Source organism: Triturus cristatus, chromosome 9, assembly GCF_964204655.1.
Source record: "Triturus cristatus chromosome 9, aTriCri1.1, whole genome shotgun sequence".
In the NCBI taxonomy this organism is placed as follows: Eukaryota; Metazoa; Chordata; class Amphibia; order Caudata; family Salamandridae; genus Triturus; species Triturus cristatus.
This window is the reverse complement of record NC_140592.1, coordinates 571,588,394-571,606,396: the sequence shown is the minus strand read 5'-3', so window position 1 is coordinate 571,606,396 and position 18,003 is coordinate 571,588,394. Positions and strand designations below refer to the sequence as shown.

The window sequence follows — 18,003 nt, the reverse complement described above, 5'->3', positions numbered from 1 at the left end:
GTAAGGGGGCTTTACAGGCTCCTATCCAGGAGATCCTGTCCTGGAATTGACCTGCAGCTCCTCCCTTGCGAGAAGCTGGCAAATGAGGATATTTTAGGAAGCTGGAAGTGTTCAGGAGTGTGTTAAGATGGCACTACCGCTATGCAGTGTGAGAACCCTGACCTGAGTGTATCATAATTATGGAATGTACTCCTGGGCAGTGCTATGCGATGGCCCAGGGGCTCTGTAAGAAGCTGACACTACAAGAAGATAACTTGATGGCCCCGTGTGAGTAGCTGACTCTGGTCTCACTGAGCTCTTTTGGCAGCATGAGTAGAGTACAGTGACTGATTATGTGATTAGCTGAGGCCGTGTGTGGAGCTGGTACACTACAGATGAGTAGTGTGAAATACTGCTACTTGGGGGGCACTGGTGATCAGTGTGAAAAGATGCTACTGACAGGAGTTGTGATAAATTGCCACTAGAAGATCAAGAAAGAAACTGTCACTGGGTGGCAGAGTGAGAGCCTCATGTCCTTTGAGAGTTTTGCACAGTAAAGTGGTTTAGGGAGCAGCACTGGTGATCAGGGTGAAAAACTCCCACCAATAGACAGTATCGGAGACTTTAAATACAGTTCAGGGTTACTTAAGCAGGCGCCTGTGGGCAGTTTGAGGCACAGTGATTGGTGTGTAATGAGAGACGCTGCCACTGCTGGATGTGTGAGGAATGGCCAGCCGTGGGCAGTGTGAATAGGTAGCACTGCTTGACCTATGATACTGGGTCATGTTTGACAGTGTGAGGAGCTTTCAGTGGTGGACCGTGTGAGGAGCTTTCAGTGGTGGACCGTGTGAGGAGCTTTCAGTGGTGGACCGTGTGAGGAGCTTTCAGTGGTGGACCGTGTGAGGAGCTTTCAGTGGTGGACAGTGTGAGGAGCTTTTAGTGGTGGACAGTGTGAGAAGCTGACACTGGAGTGTAAGTATCGAATCTTGCCATGATGGCACTAGCTGCTGGTATGACAAACTGGCACTCCAGGGCAGTGTGAACGTTTTTTACTGGTAAGCACTGTGAGAATGTTTCTATGATGGGCAATGAAATTATGTATTATGTGAAAAGCCAGCACTGTAGAACAATGAAGGTTAGTAGATCAAGGAAAAAGTGGTAGAGAGCTTCTGTCCAGCACTAGGTGCTCTCTAAAGGATAGTTACCCGACCAACATTACAATATCACTTTTATAAGAGGTGCCTAAAAAAAAAAAAGAGAATGCAATTCCATAGTCTCAAAATTCATTAATTAGTAGCACTATATCAATCTCTTTAATAGCACATCAATATGCCGCCGTTTGAAGTGCGCGCGCTGCTCCCTGCAGGCTTGAAAAAAACATTTCTACTCATTTATGTTGCATTTTTTATATTCAAGCCCAGCGTGTTTCCCTCGTCTTCATTGCCTCTCGTGAAGGTGTCACTCATTGTCATTGAAATGTCACTCATAATTTCACTGAAAATATGAAACGTCACACATAGCAGTCTGAAACCTTGGCAGCTATGGGGATTTCTCTGGTATGTGTAAAGGGAGTGGGTTGCAGGCTCTGGCCTTGTCCTGGGACACAGGGACAAACCGGCACAGTAACAGGGGCAGTGTTTTAAATGGGCCTGCACTTCAAAAACACTCTTCTCTTCAGTAACGGGGCTTTTGTTTTGCAGTTTTGTAGCAGTACAGAGGTGTTAAAAATACTACAATGTTCCTTGTATATTGAGCAGTTTTCGGGTAACACACAGTGTCAAGTAAACACTTTACCTGCTGGAGAGATGGGAGTTTCATCTAGTGGCAGGTTTCATTTGTGTGAGGTAGCGCAGGTGGTTAATATCATAGCTGCCAAGTATTCACATTGCTAATGTGACATTTCCATTGTTGCAGTGGCTTATGAAAGACATTCCACAGCTTGCTGTACTAGAAGGTTGCCTCCTCTAACCGTAGGCCACAGCTTCCCCATGTGAAAACACGCAACATGTTCAACCTTATATACAGCACAGTGATAGTTGCTCATTTATCTTCAGCAACCTACAACCATTGACAAAGCTAATAGTCTGTGCTTGTTTCATATGTAATGTTGCGTTCAATGTCCAAACTAATGGACAGAAGCAGCAAAATTCCACTGCATGTAAGATACAGATTTTGGGCTTCAGTAAAGTGCCAGTTCGTTTTTAGTTATTTTTTAGTGAGGGGGAGCCTGCAGGCCAGGGTCAACCCAGATTCTTGCACAGCACAGGGCCTTTCAAAAGAGAGCAGGCAGTCCTCAGACATGGCCCCTTGTAATGAGGAGCCATGTTTTTGGTGGTATTGATGCTTTTTTACACAGTTGCAATTTCCCTTAAGCTGTTCTGAAATATGCGTCATGTTAGGGTGGGGCTTTCAACAAGAATAGCGTGTTGCCCTAACTTTGTTCATAAACATTTTATACCAGCTGCTGTTGCCCTGTGTTTATACCATCCCAATACTTCGGTTCTGTTCTCTGCCACTTTAGTTTGCTACCCTGTTATTAGTATTATACATATATACCCTGCGGTTTACTTGTACAAAATAACAATTTTCATAAGTACTTCGCAATTCAGTTCTATAAATATGCTTAATAAATGTGTTAAAACTTCCACACACAATAATGTAAAGCATAACAAAAAACTTGTAAGGTCCCAAAGGCGAGACCTATTGGCTATGCCAATGCTTGTTTCCCCAGCAAACAGCATCAGAAGTTTTTTCCCGTAGTCCTGTAGGGCTCACACTGGTCTCTTTCTACTCTTAGAAGCATGTCATAGAATGGATGAGATGGGGCATGGTTTATGCTGTGCACAGCTGTATTGCGCTACCAAACACCACCAATTTCATTGCTTTCTGCATGCTGGCAATGAGTCAAATTATTGCAGCTCCATAGGGATCTGCCTACCATTATATCATATGAATTGTAATCCCTTTAGCACATACTGGATTATCATGCAATTTCCTCAACGGCCTTCATTGGATGCTTAAACACTTCTTTGTAGTCTAAAATCTATGCATATTAGATGTAAATTGCACCAGGTCAGTGTACTTTTTGGGACGCTTTTCTCAAATTAAATAATCTGTGAATCAGTTTGATATGCTTTGTATTATACCTATGAAACTTAAACCAGACACAAACTAATTCCTGATTTTTATATCTAGCAGGACAGAATCATGGTTTCATTCAACGTCCTATTTTTCACTTGCGATCGTTCTGTGCGTGTTAGAAAAGATGGTGACTTTCTACTTTCGGACAATCCCAGTGAAGTTCTTTGTAAATCGCTGGTCGAAAATATAGATGAAACTGGTCGGCCAATCACCGAAGAGAGATTTTAAAGCTATGATTCTTTTCTAATCATCTGGTAAGCACAATAAGAAAAGTTTTATATTAAGTTTGCAACTGCAGGATAATGGCACCAATTACTAACCTGATTCAGTATAAACCTACATTTGAGAATAAATTAATTCAATAATTGTCAGTAAAAATGAATATGCATGTCCTCACATATGCCAGAAACAAATGTAACACTTATGAAAAGGGCTGAAAAATTTAGCTTGGCACTACTATAAGGCAGCCATTTGTGGATAAACTATTTTATTTTAGCAACTTTTTTCAGGAGGTTAAAGTTCAGGCTTACAACGTGTACTGTCTCATAAGGAAAATATACTTTGTTATGGATAGACTGTACATTTGTCCTTTAATATCAATACCTGTTTATTTATATATTCTGGATAACGCGTGAAGATATATTGCAAGTGATCAATGTGTTCTCTGTTTTGAAGTTTATATATAAATATTTTCTCTCGTTTTTTTAGTGAAGAAACAGTGTCTTATGATTCAAAATATTATTGAAGACTTAATTGCAAGCTATTCTGGAACAACAGAGGGTCTAAAACAGGTGTTACTTCAAAGGGCACCGTAGGAAAAGAAGTTGATAATGGACTGTGGCAATCGGGGAAGCGCTGGAAGAATTAAGAGGGTGTTACGTGAACTCCAAGAGGAAGAAATTGCAGAGAAAAGATGCATGGACAAAAAAGCCAAGCAGAATGGGCTGGATTATATAAGAGTTGGTAACCAAGCTCATGCCGAAAGCACCGCTTCTCGGCCTGGTGATGCAAGTTCGCGGATGAATTTGCAGAAACTTGAAAACCTGGCCCTTTTAGCAGGGATGGCTAGTGTCCTTCAGCCAAAATCCACAAGTAAAAATGATGCAGTAGAACGTGAAAATGAACTTGTTTTGGAGACCCCACTTAAATCAAAATATCATGGACAAAAACAAGCCTCATTTTCTCCACGTCACCAATTAATACCGAAAAAACTATTTCCTACACAAGAGCTGGCTGTTTCGAGCAATGCAGTAACACCTACTAGACCCTGCAAACAAGATCCCAAATTTATGGTACCCTTGGCACCACATATTTTGACACCACAAAGTTTTTAGCTCACGGCTCACAGTCACACAGCCTGGCCTACAGTGACTTTCCATCTGCAGTAACACCTGTGGGTGTGAACTGTACCCCTTGCCATGATGACCCATTTGCAAGCAACAAAAGCTTTGACCATAATGTAAGCAGAGCTGAATGAGTGATGCCATTATACACCTGTGCACATGTGCACATTGTGAAGCCTGTATGCCAGCCTTTTTTCCTTGGTTAGCTTAACATTCCTTTTGGTGTCAAAACCACAACTTCTACCGGTTATCTCTGCAAAAAGCATAGATACTTATTAAAACATAGAATTAATATGGTGCATTCATTCCCTCAATAATAAGGCACATATACCTACCTGTTGAAATATGAATAAACAAATGGAAAACTGTTTGACATGATCAGTATAAATGAGGGCCTAATGGTTTCTTTTCTTTTTCCCACCCTCAGGACAATGAAGAATCATTTCATTTGATGACGGAGGAAAGTCCATCATTCAACACTGGGGTAATGTTTTTTTTTTCTTAAGGTACCTACGGAGTTGCATTTCCACTTGTATGGCCTAATTATGATTTGCTTTCTCTCTAAGAAAATGGTATATAACTCCTTGGCGATAATCAAAATGAAAGCTATCCTGTTGGCCCTGGTTCCTGTCTGAATGAGGAGTGTGTACGGTTACAAGCTGAAAACGAACACTTAAAAGGTGCGTGCTTGATATTCTACCTTCCCATGTAAACTGCAACAAAATCCCATTAATAATCCTTTTTTCCACCAAAATACATGCATTGCCAAAAGTATGCTTGTTATGTGAATATTGCATTTATCTGCTGCCTTTAACAACTGTTTTTATTTGATTGCAGCACAGTTGCAAGGCACTTGCAATAGAGAGTTGGCTATAGAGTATTTGCAAGCTGCCATGTCGGCTTTGAGCAACTCAAGGAACTTAACAGATACAGTAGCGTCAAAAATATGTAGTCGATGATTCACTGTACAAAAGGTACTTGTTTTCTTTGCCACTCTTTAGCACAGTTAAAGTTTATATAGGACAAACCTTGTTAGATTTACTGCATGACGACTTTGAAATTTTTCTGCATGCAATGTTTTGAAATATGGCTGGTTTATACTCCTGGAGCTAACCTAGCAAATATTACATTGTTAGCCGTGTATAGATGCCAAATCAAACGAGCACTATAAATATATATATATATATATATATATATATATATATATATATGTATATTGCTTTTTTGATTTGGCATCTATACACGGCTAACAATGTAATGATGTGTTTTTTTTTGTTTTTTTAAGTCCTCATTCGCCAATAGATAGATCAGAGCTAGTAGAATCACTCCAATGGCCTCCCTCTTAGACAGCACCAATTGGAGTGCTCTGTAATCAATTGAAGATGCTTTACACAAAACCTCAATATAAATATATAAGTTCTGTATCCTGGACACCCTACAGAACCAAGGAGGTAAAGTATTTATAGTGTAAAGGCTTAATCATTGGACCCGTGTCTTCATCAATCAAGATTACCCAACCAAGACTCACACGGTTCCCAAAAATCAAAACTATTGTTCCTATTGTTATTCATGATTTGTCTCTCCAATTTAACTCTATCTAATCTTATTGTATACCTAATGGAAATAACCCAATCTATAATAGTCAGGGATACATCTCTTATCCACTTTTTACAAATTTCTCTTCTTGCCAACAAAATCAAATATAAACAACTTATTTTCCCATCTAGAGAGCAACTTATATTCTGGTAAAATACCAAAAAATACTAAAGAAGGGCTTTCCTGAATGTCCAGACCCAATATTTCTCCAATACCTTCATTAATCTCCTCCCAAAAATGGTGTATATTAGGGCAATTCAAGAACATACGAATATCATCTGCTTCAGCAAGGAGACATTTTGGACAATTTGGAGCTGGACCTTTTGAGAACTTCGATAACTTTTGAGGAGACCAATACACTCTGAACACAAAAAATATGGTTCCTTCTCAGATATGCAGGCTGCACCGTAGTATACAAGATGTCATGAGATACTTGCCATATATCATTCAATGGAATGCCAGGCAAGCACTCTCCCCATAACTCCGTCGGTAAATTGAATTCTCCTTCCTCCAGGTCCAGCATTAACCAATAATAAGTCGATATCTCCTTTTTCCCAATTTTTTTCCAAAGTGCATTTTCTAATTCATTTTCTCTGCCCACCTCAAACCCGCAATTCTGATGCCAGCTTCTTAATTGCCAATACTTAAACTTTGAAAGTCTGTTCTCCGTAAGCGTACAAAAATCTTGCCATGACAACAAAGATTCTCCTGATACTAATTGACCCCAACATCGAAGACCAGCATCTATCAGGGGAGACGACAGAATCTTTAGTCCATCCCGGTGAGCCCGGAGCGTTCCAAATGGGATCAAAGGCACAAAAATAACTCCTCTTCAGAATTTTTCTGATCTTTGCCCATTTGGCGGCAAATTCCCGTAAAACCTTTAATCAGACTTTTTAAAAAAAATCTCGGGTCCCCATATTTGTATAGAAAACCTTGACTTCCATTATCAAGTTCTAAAAGCATCACATTAAACATCAGTCCTACATCGGAGTCATCCGGAGTATCCAAAAGTAATTTTCCTGCCCTCAAGGAAAAAGCCCTAGCATATAGAACTAAATCTGGAAGGCATACCCCCCCCTTATTCTTTTTCCTACGTAACTTTTTCCACGATATTCTAATCACTTTTGAGGCCAAAATAAAGGAATTAAATTTCAACTGAAGAGATCTTAAGCTTTTTTCATTAAAAGAAAAAGGGATGTTCTGAAATAGGAAAATTAACTTTGCCAAAAGGATCATTTTTATTACATTTACTCTGCCTATCAAAGTTAATGGCAAGTACGCCCATCCTGACAAGGAATTTTCTATTTCCTTAGTAATCTTTTGAAGATTTAATTCTGTAATCTCATCAATATTTTGAGATATTAGAATATCCAAGTATCTAATTACCTTCTTTATCGGGTACACACAAGTACTCACATTCCATACCATACATTCAGTTTTTGTGGCGTTAATTTCATATCCTGATATCTTCCCAAACTTTCTTGCTTCATCATATATTAATGGGATTGAAATGTTTGGGTCCGGAGTAAAAACCATTAAATCGTCAGCGTATAAGGCCACTTTTTTATCCCCTCCCTTAAAACTGAAAGATTGTATATCTGGGTTCTGTCTAATTTTCTCAGCTAGAGGCTCAATATATAGATTAAAAAGCATAGGCGAAAGGGGGCAGCCCTGCCTAGTGCCTCTTTGAATCTTAACCGGAGCAGACAGCATCCCATTCACCAATATTCTTGCCATTGGTGCCTTATATAGCAAAGAGACCGATCTACAAAAGTTATTTCCTAAATTATATTTTTTTTATATAAATTGTAAATAAACCCAATTAACTTTCGAAAGCTTTTGTAGCGTCTATCGCTATTATGGCTAAGGGGAGTTTATATATAGTGGCTCGATCTAATGCTCCTATCAAGTTATAAATGAGATAAAATATTCCTCTACCTTTAACAAAACCCTTTTGATCCCTATGCAAAAGACACTCCGTTAACCCATTCAACCTCTCTGCCAATATTTTTGCAAAGTTTTTATAATCATTATTGAGCAGAGAGATGGGTCGAAAGTAATCACAAGATCTTGGTGATTTAGAAGGTTTAAGAATTAGGGAGACAGTAGCTTCATTCCATGACGGAGGAAGGTCTCCCCCTTTTTCAAATACATGGGCAAATAATAACCTCAAAACCGGAGTGAGGACCTCTCTTAAAAGTTTATACAATTCCACAGTTTTCCCATCCGGGCCTGCGGCTTTCCCGGATTTACCAGAGTCAATGATTCTACCAATCTCAGTCTCCAAGATCGGTAAATCCATATTCCGTTAGTTATCATCAGGAATCTCTTTAATAGAGGTGTGGCCCAGCCAGTCTTCTATCTCTTCTATTTGAACCTTGCGATCTTCACGATATACTTCTTCAAAATGAGATTGAGGAGCCTTTTCAATCTCATCTGGGGAATCAAGTGTAACTCCTGGAATGGAAGAATTCAATTCCCTAAATATTCCTCTGGCCAGATCTTGTTTAGACTTCCATGCCATGAGTTTCCCACAATTTTCTCCAAAAATCGAAGTGGGCTATTTTGCTGGCTTCCCATTTCCTTTTCAGTCTTGACTCGAGAATTGCTGTTAAGTCTGATCGACGATTGTATGCTGGTTAGCATTTTATTATCTAACAAGGAAAGTTGGTGCGAGTTGATATAATTCTCACTTACTTGTATTTCTTTTTCTATTCTGTCAATTTCCTCCTATTTTTGTTGTCTAACAAACTGTATAGATGTAATTACACCCCTAAGAAAACATTTATACGCATCCCAAACTATGTGAATCGGGGCGCTACCCATATTTATTTGAAAAAAAGCCTCTGTTTCTGATCTAAATCTCTCAATTACTTCTTCCTCCAGAAAGATGGCACGCTCTACCGTCCATCTTCTGGGGGATAACCTAGCTAGAATGCTAAGAGTTAGGGAGACAGAATGATCGGAAAGATGTTCCCCAACATGAGTAATAGCCTGCACCCATTTCTTTAATGGTAAACTCAGCAGAAAGTAATCTATCCTAGATTTGTGATTGTATTTTTTATTATGAAAAGTATATCCTCTTTTCTTACCCGTCTTGTTTCTCCACACATCGTACCATGCAAATTGTTTCATTGTATTTCTAATCAAAACTGCAGTTTTATGATTTACAATTGCTCTACTACTCTGTGATTTATCAAGAGTCGGATCCAGGACAGCATTAAAATCACCAGCCAAGACTAACGGGTCTGTGTATTGCAATAACTCAGACAACAGACTGGAGAAAGGTCATTGATCATCCGTATTTGGTCCATAATATCCTGCCACTGTAAACTTAGATGAATGGCATTTAATCCCAGCGATAGCCCACCACCCCAATTTATCCACCGAACTATACTCATGGGATATAGCTGGGTTTTTTAAAAAAGTTAAAGCAACTCCTTTAGTAGGATGTTTCTGAGAAGTACAAACAGTTTGGATCCATTTTCTAGGTCTTCAAAAGAGATCTCAACTCATCCTTTAACAAATGAGTTTCTTGCAGAATGAGAATCTGCTCTGGTACGTCTCTTAGGTATTGAAATATTTTTTCCATTCTATATTTTGACCTCAAACCATTGAGATTCAAGGAAAGCACCTTCAACTTAAAATTCTGATCAACCTTAGGTCCGGCCATTTCTTTGGTTACTCATCCTTCTAAAACTCTCTATGATAATAAATTGGCGATTTGGACCTAAACTATTTTTTTTTTTCATTTTTTCCCGCTGCTCCCCACCCAGTGCTCCCCCCACCCCTTTTCATGTGATCCCCCCCCCCTCAAAGAACCCCCCTTCATCTCCTGCACGGCCACTCCCTAGGCCTATGGGGCACCTTTTCTTGGGTCAGGAGCTTAGTTATTTAAATTCTTACATTCATTCATAGGCTAAGTATTATTCTTTTTACTTTTCCTTAATATTCCCCTGAATTGCACTGTAAAAAGTATTCAGCTTCATCATCTCTTCTAAAAGTCCTCATGATATTATTGTGCATTACTTTCAATGAGGCTGGGAACTTTAGTTGTGCAGTGGCACCCACTTTTTTCAATGGTTCTAACAATTTCCCCAACTCCCATTGCCGTGAGGCCGTGATTGCAGAAACATCTGTTCTAATCTGAAAAGTTATATCATCCACAATCAAACAATTTAATTTCAGTGCCTTATTAAGAATTTCCTCTTTCAGAGTGTACGTAAAAAAATGCACCAACATTTTCCTCGGCCTCTGAATATCCGCGATTAAAGCCTCTTCTGAGCACTCAATCTGTGTTGCTTTCTTTATTAGTTTTGCCATGTACTCTTGTATATTACTTCCTTCTACTCCTTCCGGAACTTTGAGTAAATGTATATTGTTTCTCCTCTGAGAATTTTCTAATGATTCTAACTTCTCTTGTGTCGCTAGATCTCTTCCCTTTAAAGCCACTATAGTCTTTTTATTTTCTTCCACCTGATTTGTTAGCTCGGTTACAGATAATTGTAGTGCCATTGTTCTAGTAGCAAGTGAATCGATTTTAACTTCTAACTTTTCGCATGAGTTTTTAATGTCCACTTGATTCCCCTCCGAGATGGAAAATCTCTCCTTAATCTATTTAACAAGGGCTTGTAACATATCTCACATGGAGCTCGATACATTTTTCTCCCCAAATTTTCCAGAATCTTCATATAATAATTAGGGGTAGGCGGAATTTGCGAAATTCACTTTCGCAAATTAATCGCGAAAATTTTAAAAATCTCTGCAAACACGCAGAAATATCGAGAAGATGCAGACTTTTTTTCCCGCCCGTTCGCGGTATTGTCTGTGTGGTTGCGGCTTGCAAACTTACCCATGCAGTTGCTCACGGACGCGGCCATCTTGTTTTCACTTGTCTCACGGTGCATGATCGCGAGAAGAAAGACGTGATCGCACGACGAATGACGTTAATGCGGGCGCGAACTGTCGCGAGACAGCGCAAATGGCTACCAACAATCCAACATCTCGTGGAGAACGCGACCGGATCGGGAGAACTTGTTGGCGAACGCGGGGATTCAGGTAAGGCGATCGCGCGCACGCGAGAATGTATTATTTTACAGTGCGAGCAAGCAAAAAAGTTCCGGTAAAATGCGGATTGCAGAAATTTAAACATTTTCGCGCTCTCCGCGGAACGCGAAAATGTCAAATTATCTCAATTTCCGCGAGCGGAACGGAATTTTAGCTCAGGCCTAATAATAATCCGGGGGCTTGAGAGCTAATACTGGCGTTCTCCTTTAGATCAATACGGATTTGGAGTTGTTCTGTAGATAACTCTGTAGATTTTTCTGAACTAATCAGGTCAGCCTCCACCTCCACCATATTTTCAGGTTTATTGATTTTATCAGCCATCTTCCATGCTGATACTTCAACCTCGTCCAATAAAGGAGAGTATCTGTTGTCAATAGGAAAGTTAGACAATAGGGCGTTTTGGTCTAATTTATCTAAGCTGACTAACCGATCTAGTGGCTTTAATACTAAAGTAGTGGGAGCTATTTTAAAATAGCTTTTTAGAGAGGGTGTTAACTTGTGGGGGTCTCTAGAAGAAGCAGTGCTCTTTTTCTTCTTAGAACTTGCCAATTTTGCCGGATTTTTGTCTTTTACAGTTTTGTTTTGAACTGTCGGATTCTTAAAACGTTTAAAATGATGATTTCCCACCTTTTCTGCAGTTTTTGAATCAGCATCTGCTTGATAATCAACCATATGTGATTTTAATTTAGCACTCCTTAAGGAGTACCTACTTTGCCTCCAGCCCGAATTTGTTGCATCTGTTAACATACAATGACGGTTAATACCCCCTTTTGGTATAACCTCTACTTTTTGCTCAGAAGAAGGTCTTTCATAAAAACTGCACCCCTCTCTAACTTCACACACCCCACCTCCTTGCTATGCCGCCACCTTAGTCTGAAACTGACCTTGATTCACTTTTCCGGCTGTGCTGCCCCTGCCTCTCCCGCCCTGGAAGAACAGCAACAGCACTCCTCCCACGATGTAGCTTCCGTGCAGCTCGTGCCCAAAGCGGCTTCAAGGTCGCACTCTACCTCAGCAGCCCCCCACTGACCTCGCCTGCAACGAAACCGGTAATCTGATGTCCTGGCAAAACCGGGACTCCTCCAATCGTCGGCTCCAGGCCAGCAGGAACACGCCGAGAACCACAAAGGCTCCCGCCTCCACAGAAAAGCCAACAAGGGCTGCAGAAACCGCAGAATCTGCTAAACAAAAAAAATCACTGGACCACCCGCGTCCTCTCCTCTCTACCCAACCTAGGTACGGACCTCGTAGACACTTTCGTTTTCTTCCAATTATATTTTCTAGTTTTCTCTTAAATATTGACTAATAATGGCTAATAAGCATCACAGTAGATTCCAGGGTTGACGAATCAAACAGCGCAATGTTTTTTCAAGCATGAATACTTAGACTCGCATCTTGTTCGCGACCCGCTACTCACCGGCCGCCATGTTCCTCCGATTCTATGCTTGGTTCAGCGATGTTATTGTTCCAAAGAGAAAATTGCACACACTCTTGGAGGAAGCCAAGGCAGCTCGGGACAGTGCAGGTTTTCTTCTCAATGGTATCAGCTAAATCATTTTCTCCAAAAAAACTTGCATCTGCAAAATGTGTAACAAAGGCTCATGCTGGAACAGCTGTCCTTGATGAGGAGAAGGTTGATGCATTATTTGGTAAGATATTACAAATGTTCAAATTAACATTCAACCAATCTTGGATCGTGACAATTCATTATTATACATAATTTTAAAGCTTTGCATATGTGATCTTGTATCATATAATCGTACGATGACTCCATCATTACTCAACAGATGTCTGCAAGAAGAACAATGGGGGTGGCTTATAATTTAACAATTTGTGCTGAGTTTATGCTACAAATGGCATGCAAATCTGGCACAAAGCCTTGAGTTGTGATTTTATTTCTGAATCTGTAGGTCCAGGTGAGGGGCTCAAACTGGATGAAGGCATGATAGCAAACTGAACTTCTAAAATACTGCGCTCGCAGCTTTTATTTAGACATCTTCAACTCTCCTAATAATTACATCAGTTGGTCCTGTTCCTAGCACTTGGTCATAGGCTCCAATTTTGATTTCTGTTCACTATGCTAGTTTCTTCGACTGTTTTAAAAAAATGCTACTTGGGGCTATAACGGACATTAGGGACCAGGAGCTAAACAACAGTTGTGTGGTGGCGCTTTGTGTTTAATTTCTGTTGTCAGTCACGTTTGCTCTTTTATAATTCTCACATTTAGTGCAGATTTTAAGCTACAGAAAAGTACCCCTGCTCTGAGTCATGCCCACTCCTGCTGCCCTAAGTTATTTATCTGAAGTTTTGAAGGGGACCCAGCCTTTTATCATCAGGCTTCCCATTGCACAAAAGCTAAGACATTGGTTGAAGGTGGACATTTCTGTCCTCTTCCTGAAACTCCAACAGATTTCCTGAATCCACAACTTGCTGCTTCACTCTTAAGTTCATAAACAAACTTTCTTTTTTCACCCTCTGCCCCCCTCTTCATCAATGCCTTGCTCTCACCTGTGCTTCTTTGACCAAGTGCACTTAATGTTACACTTATGAACCGTTGTAACCCTAACCATATCTCATCTGGCACTCTATCTGAAATAATGGAACTGAAACTTTTGATAAGCAGCTCAGCCATATTAAAAACCAAAAATAGTGGTAGTAACAGGACACTGATGTATGCTAATTTGTTTTTTCCAGAGTTTATGATGTCTGTGTGCAGGACCAACGGCTGGCCATCACTGGTCAACAGAAGTATGAGAAGGAAGCTGGCTATAAAGATTTGCAATGCTAGGACAGGACTAAAGATAACTCCGAATCGAGAATCAAACAACGAAGTTGCTGGTTTTCTTTCAGCCATTTGTTCTGATTGCAATAGTCGGGCCTTTTTTCCCTCCTTTTTTTTCCTGGATTTTTTTCCCATGTTTGGTATCCTGGCCCCTATGGGGCCAAATATGTGCTTTTGATAAATTAAATTACATGTTGACACATACCCTTTGAACATTTTTCCTTTAAGCACGGTTTTGTTTAGTCTTTTGCCACTGGTCACCAAGCCAAACAGCTTCAGATAATGCTATGTACCTCAAAACAAGGCAAGTCCCAGTGAGTCAGGAGTATGGGAGTAGCAGCATACGTTGTTAAGCTTATCTGAATACAAAGTAGAACATTGTTGCAGACCACTTCTTTTGTATGAAGGTGCTTGTGGTATTTCTGCAGCACAAACCTAGCCCAAAATAGCATTTCTCAGATTTATTTTATACAGGTGTCTACCTCTCACTGTAGAATTCAAAAAAAGTAATCTTTCCAAAGCAAGAGAAAATTAATCAGATTAATAGGACCAGATTTAGAGATTTGTTGTGTTTGGTTTGCTTAAGTTTTATAATGCAGACCTGAATCAAAATCCTTTTCAGGATTTTCAAATCAGAGCTAATTGGTATTTGGTACAACACTCATCCGAAATAGGAAAGGTTGCACATTTGTCTAGACATAGTATTTTTTGGGTACCAGAAGGCTACCCTTCCAGTATGAAACCTAGGCTAGACTCTCACAGATAACATTGCATTATAGTGCAGTGGTGCTAGAGAGTGGAATAGACATGACACTTCCCAGCTCTCTCTCTATTTTGCAACACAGCCAATTAGGCTGCTGCTCTGCGTTCAGTGACAGTTTTGTAAATCTGGGCCTTACTTTAGAACTCGCAGCATTACAAACAATTCTTGGTATTGTGTAAATATGGCATATTACAGCCAAATGGCCTGTTTTCAACAGGAAAGTACACCGAAGAGGTGGTCCAAAAAATGTTTTCCTACCAGCAAATCGATAGTCCTAAACTACTAGTGGGACCCTGCAAGAGAATACTGGCAGTCGGCTAACATGCTACTAACATGGAATTGTCAAGGTGTAATCCACCCGTAATGATTTATTAGTGATCCACAATCATCTGAAAGTTCTTATGTCGTCATAATTTAGTAATCCACACTCATTCTGTAGTTGGCCTTAAATAATCGAGTAATCCATACTCATTTTAGAGCTGTCATCAAATCGTCCTAGAGTAATCTCCACTCATTCTGAAAATATCATGGGGACATTCCAAAGTAATCAATAGCCATCCTGAAGTGGTCATAGGATCATTCAGGAATAATCCACACTCATCCTGAAATTGTCATGGGATCATTCCAGAGTAATAAACTTCCATCCTGAAGCGGTTATAGGATCATCCAGGAATAATCAACATTCATCCTGAAATTGTTGTAGAATCATCCTAAAGTAATCTGCAGTCATCCTTAAATTGTCTAGAACCCATCCTGGAATAAGTCTCACTCATTCGGAAGTTGTCAATTAGTATTCGTTGAGTTGTAAAAGGTAATCACTCCCTGCCAGTAGAAGTCATCAGAACACCATCCTAGAATAGTTTTTGTGATTACAGTAAGTCATCCCATTTAAATATTTTCCCCTATAGGCATACTTCAGGATGGTTTGGGATGACGTCCCCAGATAATTACAGGAATAGCTCAGCTGAAGTTATTAGATGGCTTCAGAATGAGTCCAGGATGATCTTCCTTTTTGACCAGGGTGTTCTGTGCAGCAGGCCTCCTAACCCTCAGTGCTGCATACCGTGAATAGACACTTCCTCAGAGCCAAGGTTCTTAAAGACAAGCCTCTGCCCTCGCCAGGTGGAACGTTAATCACCGTTCCCTGAACATTGTTCCCCACAAATTGCTGGAAACGGAAATGGCAGCAGGGCCTTTTATCCCAATATAACTGGCAAGACAGGCGCCCCGATGCCAGGTCAGACCTAGTGCGGTCAGACCGCCCCAGAGCCGGCCCTGAGCTGAGCAGCAGCTCCCACGCTGCTTAGTGCCAGCGCTGCCAGGGGTAGATGTTTGTTCACCGGTCAGCATGGGGGGTTGTCCGAGCGCTCCGGTTCCACTTTTATCTCAAGGTCCTTCCGCTCTGACAAGCAGGCATAACAGAGGGGCCTGAAATCAGCCCCCTCCAAAAATAGCATAGGCAATATGGCACGGGCCTTTGTGCAATGAAGGGAAATAAATACCCATTCCCACGGCTGCTGCTTGAGTTATACACTACAGCAGAAATAGGTTCCGAAGACTCTGGTGTCACTGCACCCAAAAAAAAAAAAAAAAATATATATATATATATATATATATATATATATATATATATATATATATATATATATATATATATATATATCACGGCAGCCCTTATTATCGACCAGTTATGGGAGATTAAGCAATTTGCCCAGAATCACGGAATGTTAGGCGTCCCTGCTGAGAGTTGAACCCAGCACTGATAAAGTATCGCCAGCCAGCCATTCTTATCAACCAGTTACGGGAACCCAATAATTTATTGTTAGGCACGGGGAATTTTAGTGCCACATTGAAACCGCTTGCGCTACCTCGTACCGGGGCCAAGACAACTAACTCGGTTCGACTAGTCATTAGCGTGCGAGAACAAGTCTTCCCACTTTCCTCACGCGAAACCTAGCTGGGTTTAAATAGCAGTCGGCACGTGGGACTACCTTCAATAAAACCTTAACCTGGTGTAGCCTAAAAGCGTGTTTATGAAATCGCCCCCCCACCTGCTAGCCGGACGGCAGTGTGTCCATCTCAATATGAAACCTCTAACGTTCTGAATCGTGAACTTACAATCAAGCGCTCCGGGTAGCCCCGCAGACACGCCGACTTGCACAGACTATGAAACAATTAAACACCTTTAGCCCTTTAAACTTTATATTCTGCCACAATAGGTCGCAGACAAGCTGACCTACAACTTAGTACCTTCCAGCTGGCTATGGCACTGGCATACCTCCCTCAAGTGCGGTCTTTGTTTGGACGCGGCAAGCCCATAGGGTATTTAAGACCGCCCGTTGTTGTTTTGAGCACACGCCCGAGGGAACCAGAGCGCTTTGTCTGGGTGCCTGCCGCACTACCGACGGGTGTCAAGCCTGGGGGGGTACCAGTATATCTATCTTTTTGCTTGATGTGGCCTGAGCGTGAACAGCAGCATAACTCGATACTGCTGCACACGCTTTATTCTCGCATTATCAGGGTCTGCCCCTGGAGCTGCTGGCTGCTCATCACTCCTTGCCCATTGCGCCAAGGTGGGCCATGGTATTTCGGTATTGGAAAGCATGTCCTCAAAGTAAGCGCTTCGACCATCTTCCTTACCCTTTGCTATTGCTGGCCTGTTCCCACCGGTTCGTCTGCCTGGAGCTGGGGGTCGTGTCTCGCGTCTCTGATCCCCCTTAGCCTTGGCATTCCAGGGGTGATCGTGGTAGCTGGGTGGGTGCCTCCATGGCAACTTGCTTCCTGCGACTTAACTCTGTGCGGACCTGGTGCAAGGGGGATGGGGCTAGTTTATCTGGGACCCGTGGGGAAAGGGAACCCCTAACGGCATCCTTAACTGCTCTGCTGTGAGAGCGTGAGCACAAAGCCACACTGGGGTCGAGGCACACTCCTCCACCCTCCCGGTTCCACCTGGGCAAAACGGGATCCCCAGCAGATGGGCCAGAGCCAGGACCGCAGGGGAATGAGGGAAAGAACATGCCCCCGCCTGAAACCGAACCCACAGAAATGCAAGACCAGGGGGCACAGCGGTGTGCTGAACGGAGTAACTGGCAGCAGTGGTCACCGGAGTCTCCGAAAGGATGGAGCCAAGCAGAAGCGCCTCCCGGCAACATGCGCGTGCGGGCTGAGGCACTGGTGATGGCCCCACCACAGTAATAGTGCTACAGAGGGGGACTCCGATGGAATCAAGAGAGCCCCTATCGCTTGCTGCTCCCCCCCCCCCCCAACAGGTATCAGCACGGCTAGCATGGTGGTGCAATGGAGGTGGGAGCCACGCGGCTCTCTGCTCC

General features: G+C 41.6%; 1 pseudogene; it reads left to right on the top strand.

The window, feature by feature from the left end:
• Positions 1-3,186: 3,186 nt before the first annotated feature.
• Positions 3,187-18,003, top strand: part of LOC146798328 (uncharacterized) — a 28,981-nt pseudogene continuing 14,164 nt past the window's right edge.